Source organism: Papio anubis, chromosome 8, assembly GCF_008728515.1.
Source record: "Papio anubis isolate 15944 chromosome 8, Panubis1.0, whole genome shotgun sequence".
Classification (NCBI taxonomy): Eukaryota; Metazoa; Chordata; class Mammalia; order Primates; family Cercopithecidae; genus Papio; species Papio anubis.
This window is the reverse complement of record NC_044983.1, coordinates 38,769,704-38,775,864: the sequence shown is the minus strand read 5'-3', so window position 1 is coordinate 38,775,864 and position 6,161 is coordinate 38,769,704.

The window sequence follows — 6,161 nt, the reverse complement described above, 5'->3', positions numbered from 1 at the left end:
CTTAGTACAGTTTCTGACAACAATTTGATAATATTTTCATAAGATACAATAATAATGGTGGTAATGACAACAACATAATAATAATAGAAGTAAGGTAACTCAAATGTCACAAGACTGGAAATGATAGGATTATGTGAGGGATGCAGGCAGCATGTGTTAGACCCTTGCTACTTAAGGTAGGACCTATGGCCATGCAGCATTGGAATCTTCTGGGCAGCTGTTAGAAAAGCAGGAGCTCAGGCCTCAGCCCAGAGGGACTGCATCAGAATCCACATTTTATTTAGCATTTTCCACAGGTAGACAGCATACACATTGAAGTTCAAAAAGCATTGTGCTAGATAACATCAGAGGAGGCATGAACAAAGGTCTCCAGAATGAGACAGGATTAGACCAGATCATAAGTTTTCAAACATTTTGGTCTAAAAACCACTCTACAATTTTAAAAATGATTGAGGACTTAGAGTCATTTGTTTATGTGTTTTATCTGCCTGATGTTTAACAATATAAGACATCTGGATGATCATATCTGCTTCAGCATTCAATCTGTTGTGTTATGTTCTTTTGGTTGACATATATGAAGAAAATGAGGATGTACACAAATATATAGCTTGCAAAGGTAGTGGGATTTTAATACCCTTTTCATATAATTGTGAATATTCTCTCTCATTGTTCCACAAAAATTCTATCAGTGATAGATAAACTCACAGCATCTCAAGTTTAATGAGTCAACATTTTGAAGACTTGTAAAACTCTGTGAACCAATATTTTCCAAATGACAAATGCATGCTTTTACAAAATGTGGAACGTGAGTCAAAGACCCACTCAAAGTAGACTACTACATTTCAGTCTGTATAAACTAATGGATTTTCATATACCAGGACAAAATATTTGGTGCATATATTTTTTCTTGAGACCACCGTAGTACTTTGTTATGCAGCAGAAGTGCTTTGGTGCACTTCCTATTTCCTCACATGAAATATTAAAAAGAAATGTACTTAAGGGTCAACATTCATTGAATTAATAATTTTTACTGTTTCATCCAGAACATTCTTAAGTGGAATGCATGGTGGTGAGAAATGCAATGACTATTGGCATGGTTTGGGACCACTACTTTGATTCATGATAGGTAGCAGTTTCACTCCTACTGTTTTTGCACTTTCAGGGCAAATTTTAGCACAGTGGATAAAGTAAGTAAGATCTTAATATTATTATAATTTTTTTAATCTCTCAAAGGTCCTTAAAAGGATTTGGGGTACTCTAAAAGTCTTTAGGCCATACTTTGAGAACCACAGAAATAGAACACTGGAAGATAGAGGCTCCATAAAAAGCTAGGAGAAAGGAAGAGGCCCACAGGACTAATGGAGTTAGGCTAGTGAAAATAGAAGTAAGAGGAAGCAAAGCGTGTTCAACCAATCTGCGTGGAGCTGAGCTTATGCAATTCAAAAACTGCTGCTTGAGCTACTCTGTTCTGCTCCTAAGAACAGGGGCATGGACAGAGAGAACACCGTCCCTTTAGTTTGTTTATTAAACACATCTCAGTGAAGTAGTTTCAACTTCAGCTAGTCTACATTTTGCTAAGTGAACTTGAAAATCTTGGCAGTTGATTCAAGTTCAAAAATCAAAGAGAAGACACATGAATAAATTACTTTTGCCATTATGTCTAACTAAAGAATTTGTACTCTCCCTTTAAAAAAAAAAATAGAGACGATCATTTATTTTTCAAAGAAATTGCCACTTTAGTTTTACAATTCATATAAATACTATTTTTTCTGCCTGAGTTATGTCCTCCCTCCTGAAGACCCAAGTGGTTAGGGATCCTATTACTTATTTGTATGTTACCTACTTCAGAGAAAATGCTCATAGCTTGGGAAATCTAATGGATTAGATTTGAGATGATGAGTGACCTTGACTTCTAAATGTGTAACATTTATTTTCATGTATGGAGAAGTTTTACATTGTCAATCATAGGGAACACAAGTGCAGGAGGCTAGAACACAAATCTCAGTGTCTTGGCTTTTGTATACCTGAATTTCACCCAAATACCAACAAAATGAAATTACCCTTAAAGAGGCTACCTCTGGGACAGGTGTTACCCATAGAAGTTGGTCAGAATCTGCAAGGTCTGTTATGTATAGACTGTAGAACCAGATACAGATACAACAACTCTGGGATCTGAGGACCCTTAGGAATCTCAGGCGGCCTCCAACGTTACAGGAACCTTGTGTAGCATCTGTGGATCTCTCCACCTTCTCCACAACTCTGCCACTCAAGCTCACATGGTTCCCTGACTTACCTGCAGGATTAGTCCTAGGCTGTCCAGTTTGATAACTAGTTGGGAGGGTGTTTTCCTCAGAGACATACAGTGAAGCTCCTTTTCATCCAGACAATGCTTTTACAGTTCACGCCTGGGGCTTCTCTCATTTTCTCTGAAATAGACTTTAAGAGATGCTTGGCTGCATAACATCATTAGTGAAAATAACTCACAGGAGGACTTTTGAGCTAACATAGCTGAAAGTGCCATTGAATCCTTTTCTTTTACTTTTCTTCTTCTTTTTTTTTTTTTTTTTTTTTTTTTTTTTTGAGACAGAGTTTCGCTCTTGTTGCCCAGGCTGGAGTAGAACGGCGCCATCTTGGCTCACTGCAACTTCTGCCCTCACACCCTCAAAAATTTCAAGCAATTCTCCTGCCTCGGCCTCCCGAGTAGCTGGGATTACAGGTGCCCGCCACCACGCCCGGCTAATTTTTTGTATTTTTAGTAGAGATGAGGTTTCACCATGTTGGCCAGGCTGGTCTCAAACTCCAGACCTCAGGTGGTCTGCCTGCCTCGGCCTCCCAAAGTGCTCAGATTACAGGCATGAGCCACCACACCAGGCCCTGAGTCCTTTTCACAATCCCGCTTTATGTGCTTTTTATCTCCTAACCTGACTTAGGTGCTTTGTTTCAATATTCAGAAGGACTTGAAAAATAATCATTTTCAGATTATAAAATGAATGCTTATTTACTTTAGAAAATTGTGTAAAATTATAAAAAATAAAGAAAATTAAAATTATCTATTTCTGTGAAGAACAAAATATTCAAAACTTTAAAATGGGCCAGAAATCCAGGTGGCATATCTTTCCAACATTATGTGAGGGAGACAGCTCACTCAAGGTTTCTCTAGAACCAGTACAAGTATCATGTGAAACACAGGAGGACTTGAGAAACTGCATAATAGGTTCAAGCAATTCTCCTGCCCCAACCTCCCATGTAGCTGGGACTACAGGTGTGTGCCACTGCACTCAGCTAATTTTTGTATTTTTAGTAGAGGTGGATTTCCCCATGTTGACCAGGCTGGTCTTGAACTCATGTCTTTAAATGATCTGCCCACCTTGGCTTCCCAAAGTGCTGGGATTACAGACATGAGCCACTGTGTCTGGTCCATAATTTAAAATTTTATGATAGCCATATTCAAAATGTAAAAGGATACAAGTAAAACTAATATTTATGCAGTAACTTACTTAACCCAATATATGCCAAATGTTATCAATTTAATATGTAAGAGATAGAAGAAATTAATAATGAGCTATTTTATATTTTTTTGTTGAACTAGCTCTTTCAAATCTGAAATGTATTAGTTTCCTTTTATTTTTAGTTGACACTTCATAATTCATAATGTGTCCACATTTATGAAACACAGAATGATATTTTATACATGTATACAATGTGTAATGATCAAATCAAGGTAATTAGCATTACCATCACCTCAAATATTTATCATTTCTTAGCATGGTAAACATTCAGAATCCTCTCTTTTACATTTTTTAAAACATATAATAAATTATCATCATTATTACTATTTTTGAGATGGAGTCTTGCTCTGTTGCAGAGGCTGGAGTGCAGTGGTACGATCTCAGTTCACTGCAACCTCCGCCTCCTGGGTTCAAGTGATTCTCCTGTCTCAGCTTCCCAAGTAGCTGGGACAACAGGCGCCCACCACCACACCCAGCTAATTTCTGTATTTTCTTAGTAGAAACAGGTTTTCTCCATGTTGGCCAGGCTGGTCTTGAACTCCTGACCTCAGGTGATTCACCCACCTTGGCCTCCCAAAGTGCTGGGATCAGATGTGAGTCACCACGCCCAGCCAAAGCACACAATCAATTATTATTAACCACACTCACTCAGCTCTAGTGTTGCAGGACACTAGAGCTTATACTTCCCTTCTTGTGATAATTTAGTATCCCTTAACCAACTGTTTCCTATCTTCCTCTCTCCTATTCTTCACAGCCCTTAATGACTAGAGTTCTACTTTCTACTCCTATGAGCTCAATTGTTTTTAGCTCCCACATGTGAGTGAGAACATGTTGTATTTCTCTTTCTGTGCCAGACTCATTTCACTTAACATAGTGAAATGTCCTCCAGGTTCATCCATGTTGCTCTGAATGATAGGGTTTCATTCTTTCTTCATGGCTAAATAGTATTCCACAGTGTGTGTGTGTATGTATATATACACACACACACACACATATATATCTATATGACATTTTCTTTATCTGTTCATCTGTTGATGGACATATAGGTTGATTCCATATCTTGGCCATTGTGAATGGTGCTATAATATACCAATAAAAATATAATGTGAAACATAAGAGAAAAACACATAATTCCAAAATTCCTTAATTGGCATATTAAAAACATAAAAAGAAGCAAGTAAAACAAATTTTTTATAATATAATTTATGAAACCCAATATATCCCAAATGTTATCAATTTAATATATAAGAGAGAGAATAAATTGTTAATGAGATATTTTATATTTCCTAATGGTACCAAGTCTTTAAAATCCCATATGTATTTTATATTCACAGCACAGCTCAGCTTAGGCTAGTGCTACTTCATATGTTCAAAAGCTGCATATTACTAGTGGCTGCCATGATGGACAACATAAATCCAAGGGAAAGAACTTTGTTCCACTCACTGTTCACTATGGTCCTCAGACTAGTGAAGTAACAAGTTAACTTGTTGCTTTTTTTCCCAGTAGAGATACAAATAAGGTCTGTCCAGCAGGAAGGAGAAACACCAATAATCATTTTGGGTTATACATTATTAGCCAATTTTGTATCAGCCCAGCAATAATATACTAGAATTCCTTTATTCAATTACCTATAAAGAATACCTAGCTCCTCAAATGTTCTTTGAACCAGTCTTAATACATTACTGGAGCCCTCATTGCTTAATAATTGGAACGAAATCTTGGACATGTGTTTATTTTGTATTTTCATGAGTTATGGCTTTCATCTTGTTGAAAATTCTACTTCAGCAGTTCCACTACCTGCAACCACTATTAACATGTCACCGTATTCTACTGTCTCTCTATAACCCAACCCACATATCCACATACATAGCTCTATCATCTCAATTTCTACCTATGTAAATATTGAAAACACTGAATTAAGTAAATGCTCACATATACTTTGGCTGGTTTGAAATTGAAGAATTTTATATGTATTTCCAAGGTTTTTGATATCCATTACCAAACTGTCTGAAATGTTTTATCATAAACTTTCTTATTACCAGATAATAAAAGTGCTCGATTCCTTACTCTAGAAAACTCAACATAAGAATTGATAATATTGCTCTCTTTTAAAGAAATCTAGATTTATTTTATCCTTTTACAGTAGCTAAAATGTCCATAATAATAGCAGCAGTAAAAGGAGCTTTTTTCATTTTATATCTGACTTAGAATATGACTAGAATTCTCACTGCCAGGTTAGATGTTCACCATTGTTTTATGATTGTTTCCTATCATATTAGGGATATATTTACTGACTCCTATTTTACTAATTAAAAAAAAACTGGAATAAAACTCTATCAAATGTATACTTTTTCTTTTAATTTACTAATATCATACATTATGTTCATAGGTCTTCTAATATTTAATTATCCATATATTCTTAGATTAAACCTTACCTGACAAAGGGTATTATTCCTTTAATATATTTATAAGTTTATTAGCTTTTATTTAGCATCACTTTTTATTTATTTATTTATTTTTATTATACTTTAAGTTCTTGGATACATGTGCAGAACGTGCAGGTTTGTTACATAGGTATACACGTGCCGTGGTGATTTGTTGCACCCATCCACCCGTCATCTACATTAGCTCTTTCTGCTAATGCTATGCCT